We start from the raw sequence: 9252 nt of genomic DNA on the forward strand, positions 1-9252 counted from the left end.
TTTCATATAACAGTTATCTCTAATAACAAATGAAATAATAAGTACCTGGTAAGGAAGTCGAATTGAACCGTTACTCTGCCTCTTTTTTAAGTTCGTCTTCCTTACTGAGCGCAGCGTTCCTCTTGGAGGCTGAATCAACCCAAGGTGCTAAAGTATATAGGGTTGCAACCCCTACTAAAGGACCTCTACACAACCTTTAACCCAGGCGCTTCTCAAGAATGAATTGACCACCCGCCAAATCAAAAGGATGCGGAAGGCTTCTTAGCCTACCGTAACAACCATAAAAACAACAAAAGAATTCAAGAGAAAAGTTAAAAAGGTTATGGGATTAAGGGAATGTAGTGGCTGAGCCCTCACCTACTACTGCACTCGCTGCTACGAATGGTCCCAGGGTGTAGCAGTTCTCGTAAAGAGACTGGACATCTTTCAGATAAAAAGATGCAAACACTGACTTGCTCCTCCAATAGGTTGCATCCATTACACTCTGCAGAGAACGGTTTTTATTAAAGGCCATCGAAGTAGCTACGGCTCTTACTTCGTGGGTCCTTACCTTCAGCAATGCAAGGTCTTCCTCCTTTAAGTGAGAATGTGCTTCTCTGATCAGAAGCCTTATAAAATACGAAAGCCCATTCTTGGACATGGGTCTCGAGGGTTTCTTGATGGCACACCATAAGGCTTCTGACTGTCCTCGGAGAGGTTTAGACCTCTTTAGATAATATTTGAGAGCTCTGACAGGGCAAAGAACTCTCTCAAGTTCGTTACCTACCATGTTGGAAAGGCTAGGTATCTCGAACGATCTAGGCCAAGGACGTGAAGGAAGCTCGTTCTTTGCTAGGAATCCAAGCTGGAAAGAACATGTAGCAGACTCGGTCGTGAAACCAATGTTCTTGCTGAAGGCATGAACCTCACTGACTCTTTTAGCTGTTGCCAGGCAAACGAGAAAAAGAGTCTTGAGGGTAAGGTCCTTGAATGAAGCTGACTGGAGAGGTTCGAACCTAGATGTCATAAGGAACCTTAAGACTACGTCTAAATTCCAGCCTGGAGTGGAAAGACGACGATCTTTAGACGTCTCAAAAGACTTAAGAATGTCTTGAAGGTCCTTGTTGGAAGACAGGTCCAAACCTCTATGGCGGAGAACTGAGGCCAACATACTCCTATATCCCTTAATCGTAGGAGCTGAAAGGGATCTCTCATTTCTAAGATGAAGCAGGAAGTCAGCTATTTGGGTCACAGAGGTATTGGTAGAGGATATTGAATTGGCTCTACACCAGCTTCGGAAGACCTCCCACTTAGACTGGTAGACCCTACGAGTGGAAACCCTCCTTGCTCTGGCAATAGCCCTGGCTGCCTCCTTCGAAAAGCCTCGAGCTCTAGCGAATCTTTCGACAGTCTGAAGGCAGTCAGTTGAAGAGCGTGGAGGTTTGGATGTAACCTGTCTACGTGAGGTTGACGTAGAAGGTCCACTCTTAGAGGTAGAGTCCTGGGGAAGTCTACTAGCCATTGTAGTACCTCTGTGAACCATTCTCTTGCAGGCCAAAGGGGAGCAACCAGCGTCAGCCGTGTCCCTTCGTGCGAGACGAATTTCTGCAGAACCTTGTTGATTATCTTGAACGGAGGGAATGCGTACAGGTCGAGATGGGACCAGTTCAGTAGAAAGGCATCCACATGAACTGCTGCAGGGTCTGGAACAGGAGAACAAAACAGAGGAAGTCTCTTGGTCATGGAGGTGGCAAACAGATCTATGGTAGGTTGACCCCACAAGGTCCAAAGTCTGTTGCACACACTCTTGTGGAGGGTCCATTCCGTGGGAATGACCTGATTCCTTCTGCTCAGACGATCTGCTGACACGTTCATATTGCCCTGGATGAACCTCGTGACCAGAGAGAGGTTTCGACTTCTTGACCAAATGAGGAGGTCCCTTGCGATCTCGTAAAGGCTCCTCGAATGGGTCCCCCCTTGTTTGGAGATGTAAGCCAAGGCTGTGGTGTTGTCCGAGTTCACCTCCACCACTTTGCCTAGCAGGAGGGACTTGAAGTTCAACAGGGCTAGATGAACTGCCAGCAGTTCCTTGCAGTTGATGTGGAGAGATCGTTGTTCCTCGTTCCACATTCCGGAGCATTCCTCTCCGTCCAAGGTTGCACCCCAGCCCGAGTCCGATGCATCTGAGAAGAGATGAAGATTGGGGGTCTGAATGGCCAAGGATAGACCCTCTCTGAGAAGAAGGTTGTGCTTCCACCACAGGAGAGTGGTCTTCATCTCTTGGTTGATAGGGATAGAGATTGCTTCCAGGGTAGAACTCTTGTCCCAATGAGCTGCCAGGTGGAATTGAAGAGGGCGGAGGTGGAGTCTGCCCAGCTCGACAAACAGGGCTAGGGACGAGAGAGTCCCTGTGAGACTCATCCACTGTCTCACTGAGCAACTGTTCCTCTTCAGCATGCTCATGATGCACTCGAGGGCTTGGCTTATCCTGGGGGCCGATGGAAAAGCCCGAAAACTCTGACTCTGAATTTCCATTCCCAGATACACGATGGATTGTGAGGGAATGAGTTGAGATTTTTCCAAATTGACTAATAGACCCAGGTCTCTGATAAGGTCTAAAGTCCAATGAAGATTCTCCAGACAACGACGACTCGAGGAGGCTCTCAACAGCCAGTCGTCTAGGTAGAGGGAGGCTCTGATGTTTGACAAGTGAAGGAACTTGGCTACATTCCTCATCAGAAGGGTAAAGACCATAGGAGCTGTGCTTAGGCCAAAACACAGGGCTTGGAATTGGTAGACGACCTTTCCGAAAACGAATCTTAGGAAAGGTTGGGAGTCTGGATGAATCGGAACGTGAAAATAAGCATCTTTCAAGTCCAATGAGACCATCCAGTCCTCCTGTCTGACCGCTGCCAAGACCGACTTGGTCGTCTCCATCGTGAACGTCAGCTTGGTGACATACTCGTTGAGAGCGCTGACGTCCAGGACAGGTCTCCAACCTCCTGTCTTCTTGGCCACAAGAAAGAGGCGGTTGTAGAAGCCCGGGGATTGATGGTCCCGGACTACAACCACAGCCTTCTTCTGCACAAGAAGCGACACCTCCTGTTGCAAAGCTAGCCTCTTGTCCTCCTCTTTGTAGTTGGGAGAGAGGTTGATGGGCGAAGTGGTCAGAGGTGGTTGAAGGAAGAATGGAATCCTGTAACCGAACCTCAGCCAACTGACAGACTGTGCGTCTGCACCTCTCATCTCCCAAGCTCGCCAGAAGGTCTTGAGTCTGGCTCCTACTGTCGTCTGGAGAATCGGAGAGTCAGTGTTTTCCTTTGGATGACTTGGATCCTTTCCTGGACTTGCCTCTGTAAGAGTCTGGACGGGAGCTTCCTCGGCTGGGGGCTCTACCACGAAAGGGCGGTATGAATCTAGTCGCAGGAGTATCAATTACTGGGGAGCGGTAAGTCTTAGGGGCTGAGGTGGAAGCCTTAGACTTACGAGCCGAAGAAGCCACAAGATCGTGCGTGTCTTTCTGAATCAAAGCAGCCGACAAATCTTTAATGAGCTCTTCGGGAAAAATAAACTTCGAAAGAGGAGCAAACAGAAGTTGTGAACGTTGGCAAGGGGTAATGCTGGCGGAAAGGAAAGAACACAGCTGTTCCCTTTTCTTCAAAACCCCTGACACGAACAAGGACGCTAGCTCGCCCGATCCGTCTCTGATGGCCTTATCCATACAGGACATTAACAGCATGGCAGAATCTTTGTCCGTATGGGAGGTTTTCTTGCTGAGGGCCCCCAGGCACCAGTCTAGAAAATTAAACATTTCAAACGCTCTAAACACTCCTTTAAGCAAGTGATCCAAGTCCGAAAAGGTCCAACACACTTTTGAGCGTCTCATAGCAGATCTTCGAGGCGAGTCTACCAGACTTGAGAAGTCAGCCTGGGCAGAGGCAGGTATTCCCAAGCCTGGTGCTTCCCCTGTGGCATACCAAACACTCGCTTTCGAAGTGAGCTTCGTTGGAGGGAACATGAAGGAAGTCTTGCCAAGAAGTTGCTTAGACTGCAGCCATTCCCCTAGGATCCTAAAAGCCCTCTTGGAGGATCTAGCTAGGACAAGCTTGGTATAGGAAGACTGAGCTTGTTGCACTCCCAGCGAAAACTCAGATGGTGGAGAGCGGGGTATAGCTGAGACAAAATGGTCTGGATAAACCTCCCTGAGAAGAGCCAAGACCTTTCGAAAATCAAGAGACTGTGGAGAGGGTCTGGAGTCGTCCACATCCGAAGAGGGATCAAGGTGTGCTTCCTCATCATCCGAAATCTCAACCCCAGAATGAGGCGACGGGATCGGATACGAATGCTGAACCGCAGAGTCAGAACGAGCAGGAACAACAACAGAGGTGGAAGGAGGAGGTGCAGCAAGTTCCTGTTCCTGTGGTATGAGTGAAGCGTGAATAGATCGAGGCTGTGCAGAACAAGGTAAAGTTCCAGCAAGCAGAGATGTCTGAGTAGCAGGATCAGGGTGCACGGGTAGAGCTCGGTGCAGCAGTTGAGCAGACTGACTCACAGGTGGAAGAGGTTCAACATCGTACGCCTGGCAGATGGAGCTGCGACTGGGTGCAGCGAGTGCAGGCGGGTGCAGCACAGGCTGAACCGGTGCAGGAGGCTGGTGCACCACCGGTGCAGGCGGGTGCAGCAAAGGCTGAACGGGTGCAGGAGGTTGGTGCACCACCGGTGCAGGCGGGTGCAGCACAGGCTGAACGGGTGCAGGAGGTTGGTGCACCACCGGTGCAGGCGGGTGCAGCACAGGCTGAACGGGTGCAGGAGGTTGGTGCACCACCGGTGCAGGAGGGTGCAGCACAGGCTGAACCGGTGCAGGAGATAGGTGCACCACAGGTGCAGGAGGTGCAGCACTCTCAGCACGACACTCACGCATCAGGTCCGAAAGTTGAGCTTGCATGGACTGAAGCATAGACCACTTGGGATCAGCAGAGACAGTAGCAGACTGAGGTAAAGCCATAACAGTGGTTGCACCACCGGTGCAGCTCTGTTGTACCTTACTCCTCTTGGGCGGAGTACAATCGCTAGAAGACTGAGGCGAGTCAGAGCTGAGCCAACGACTGCAACCTGGCTGAGCACTCGTGGGTTGGACTCTGCGTTTAAGAGGTCTAGAGACCTGAGACCAACGATTCTTCCCCGTGAGAAGATCAGCGGACGAGCGGAAGACGGGCTCAATCGTCTGCAAGTGGGAGTGACGGTCTGTGGTAGACACGCCCGCAACCACTGAGGATGATTCTGTGCGCCTAACAAGGCCTGCCGAACCCTTATGCCCTTCGACATTGCTTCTCCCCTGGGCTTGGGAGCTTGCAAGAGGTCCCGGACTGGGAGAACGACTGGCTCGCACAGAAAAATCCCCACGCACCACACTGGCACTAACACTAGTACAAGGCACTGCACCGACACTAGCACTCGTCACAGCACTGGCACTAACTTCACCCACTGCACTCTTGGCCTTCAACTCTTTCACTTCGGCCATCAGAGACTTATGGTCACTTACCACTGACTCTACCTTATCGCCTAAAGCCTGAATAGCACGTAAAACCACTGACATATCAGGCGGAGGGCACACAGTAGGATCGGGGGTAGCCACTACAGGGGTAGGATCAGGAAGAGGATCATGAGATGAGGAAAATAAAGAAGAGTGAGAAGAACTCCTCCTAGCTCTAATTCTCTCTAACTTAGAAGAATACTTTAAAAGTCGGACAAAATCCAATTCCGAAAGACCGGCGCATTCCTCACATCGATTTTCTAACTGACAGGGTCTGTCCCTACAGTCAGAACAAGCGGTGTGAGGATCTACCGAGACCTTCGGAATACGTCTATTGCAAGACCTACAACGTCTATGGGAGGGGGCTTGCGAAATGTCAGACATTTTGTTTTCAAGAGAAGTCAAAGGGAGATCCAAAAAACAAGCAAAAATTCGTTAACCGTTAAACTGAATTAAATAAAAGCTATCTAGCTAATATCAGAAGGTTTCCAGTAATGCGACAGCCGTAAATCAAAGAGAATACATCACCAAATAAGCGAGAATAAACTCGAAGACCATGAGCGTATCCCAGAACGTCTAGCCGGAGGCACGACAGAGGAATAATTGAGGAGGTGTCAACAAGAAGTACTTGAGTACCTGGCCACAGGTGGCGCTGTTAGTACACCCCCTTCTAGTATTGTGATAGCTGGCGTATCCCTCCTTAGATTTCTGTCGGGCAACGGAGTTGACAGCTACATGATTATCGGGTAAGTTTAATATTGAAAAACTACAGCTAGAGAGTTATGGGGTCCTTTGACCGGCCAGATAGTACTACATTGGATCCTTCTCTCTGGTTACGGTTTCCTTTCCCTTTGTCTACACATACACCGAATACTTTGGCCTATTCTTTACATATTCTCCTATGTCCTCATACACCTAGCAACACTGAGATTACCAAACAATTCTTCTTCTCTCAAGGGATTAACTATTGCACTATAATTGTTCAGTGACTACTTTCCTTTTGGTAAGGGTAGAACAGACTCTTTAGCCATGGTAAGCAACACTTCTAGGAGAAGGACATTCCAAAACCAAACCAATGTTCTCTAATCTTGGGTAGTGCCATAGCCTCTGTACCATGGTCTTCCACTATCTTGGGTTAGAAATCTCTTGCTTGAGGGAACACTCAGGCACACTATTCCATATTATTTCTCTTTCTCTTGTTTTATTAAAGTTTATGTTTTATATAGTAAATAATAATTTTAATGTTGTAACTATTCTAAAAATACTGGTATTTTAATTTTTCCTAGTTTCCTTTCCTCACTTAACTATTTTCCTTGTTGGAGCCCCTGGGATTATAGTATCCTGCTTTTCCAACTATGGTTGTAGCTTAGCAAGTAATAATAATAATAATAATAGTAATAATAATAATAATATAATATCCTTGTGTAGAGCATCCCCACCTAACCTGACTTAGAGCCCTATACAGTATATTACTGAGAAGGGGATGCTATGCACCTTGAAACAAACACTTGGAGTGCTCTGTTTTAAACTGTGAATAATTGATCAGGTAATAATACTTATTTCAACATTTGAGTACACACTGAACAACTTTTTCCAATAGGTCAAAAGTACCACAAGACGGGAGTGCGAATACCATTTTGGAAGCTACCCAGTACTACTTATGCTTACTTTGCTTGGTTTAATATATGGGCTTTCAAATAAGCATGCTAAAAACTAAATAACAAGCTCCGACAAAACATCTAAAGGACTTGAGATATTGAGGCCTTGTTTTCCAAGTGGTTTGATAATGTGGATTTGATAATTAACGTGGAATATGTGGTTTGATAATCTAAATACTGTAGGGCACGGAGGGTTTCCATGTCTAACAGGACCAAGAAAACCGCCCTCAAAGTACCAAGTACTGCAGGTCTAGGCTTAGCCATTTTTCTTTTACATGATGATGGCCATGCCCCCTAACTCCCTTATTTTCAACCCTATTGCTAAGAATACCAGTACTGTACGGCAGTCCAATGGGCTTCACAGGTTCCCAGTTAGGAAAGTCAGTAAGGACACGACTTGTCGGTTGGAAGGAGAAGTTTAGGTTAGGTGGTGTTCTATGCACATGGGAGGTCCTGTCCCTTGCTATACAAAGGCTACGATAGGGCTAATACAAATGCATGTTTGGGCTTACTTTGCTTTGTGTAATATATGGGATAATCTATAGTAGGTCTAGGCTTAGTTTCTCTTTGTTTGGATTTATATTATCATCATTATTATACTAGCCAAGCTACAAACCCTAGTTGGAAGAGCAGAATGCTAAAAGCCCCAGGGCTTCAACAGGGAAAAATAGCCCAGTGAGGAAAGGAAATAAATTAATGAGAAAAATTAAAATATTTTAGAAAGTCACAACGTCATAACCGATATTTCACATATAAACTATGAAAAGACTTATATCAGCCTGTTCAACATCAAAACATTTGCTGCAGCTTTGACCTTTTGACGTTAATCTACAGATCTGGGGTTGTGGTGGCCTATTGGTAACGTCCCTGCCTGGTGATCGCCACCCTAGGGTTCGATTACCTTTCAATCTTGTTAGTTCCTTCATTGTCTGCAACCTCCCCATCATTGTGAGCTAAGGATGATGTGTTTGGGGGAGCCTATAGGTCTACCTGCTGAGTCATCACCAGCTATTGCCTGGCCCTCCCAGATTCTAGCTTGGATGGAGTGATATGGTCAGGCTGTAAGGCATTGTCATACTTGCTAGGGAAATGTCACATGCCCCTACCTCTGTCATTCATGAGTGGCCTTTAACCCTATGTTCCAATAAACTATGTTTTTCTAAAATTATGGGGTAATATAGGCATTGTCCTACCTTCAGACAACTCTGCTTGGTTTAATCTACTACATATCTAGACGTAAGCTTACGGTTACCACGCTTGGCTTAACACACCGCTTAATCATTTTTGAGCTTAGGCCTACTAGACTACCGACATTTTACCCTGGAAGTAGAAGCATCTCGCATAGGTATACAATAGACTATTCCTTACCTTATTCTTTTGCTAATTATATCGCCAAGCAATCGCAGGGCACCAGGTCGTTCTTAGCCAGGAACAGTGAGTTTAAGCTGTTTACTGAGGCCACTTCTGGACCTTTTCTGGTGGGTATCTTCACTTCTATTCTCATGAAACTGGAACACAAAACGGACACCTTTACGTTTAAAGAGGTAATTGTGAATAAAAAATACAAAATTGTGCACTTAACCTTATTCGAGAACCAATATTCATTATGAAGGACCAGAATAAACAAACTACAAACTAAATTAAACTAATTAAAAGCCTAATACAGGATCAATTGTTACGTTAGGCCTAGGAAGTTTAAAGCTTTAAAGATACCAGTATAATTGAAAGACTTACTTTCCCAAAAGCGGACTCTGATGTGACTGTTCGATAACGATCGGTTTCAGATTAGACTTGAACTATGACACTATCGATAAAGTCTTGCAAATCTCATCTCAATTACAGAAATGTCAAATCTCTTGTGAAAAATTTTCCGATTCTGCTTCCGATGGCTTCGGTTTATAATTTTCATCATACAAATTTATTCCACACCAAGAGAGGACAGAATATTTTCTGAAAATTACTTCAATTATAAAATTGAATATTTTAGTAAAATAATTTTGCAATTCGAATTTTGCAAATATATCATAAACTTATAAGTGTTCGGATAGCTGTTTTCACTGTCCGATTCTGTTTCCAAGGGCT

General features: G+C 46.2%; 1 long non-coding RNA gene across 2 annotated transcripts in view; it reads right to left on the reverse strand.

Moving 5' to 3' along the window:
- LOC137649690 (uncharacterized) overlaps window positions 1-9048 on the reverse strand; it is an 85063-nt gene extending 76015 nt beyond the window's left edge. The window contains exons 1-2 of one of the 2 annotated variants that reach the window (XR_011045825.1): window positions 8905-9048; window positions 8539-8678 (exon numbers count right to left, since the gene is read on the reverse strand). This is a non-coding gene — a long non-coding RNA (uncharacterized lncRNA). The remainder of the gene's footprint in view (window positions 1-8538; window positions 8679-8904) is intronic. The other variant, XR_011045826.1, reaches the window with a different exon arrangement.
- Window positions 9049-9252: the final 204 nt, after the last annotated feature.

The sequence above is a fragment of the Palaemon carinicauda genome, chromosome 11, assembly GCF_036898095.1.
Source record: "Palaemon carinicauda isolate YSFRI2023 chromosome 11, ASM3689809v2, whole genome shotgun sequence".
Lineage (NCBI taxonomy): Eukaryota > Metazoa > Arthropoda > Malacostraca > Decapoda > Palaemonidae > Palaemon > Palaemon carinicauda.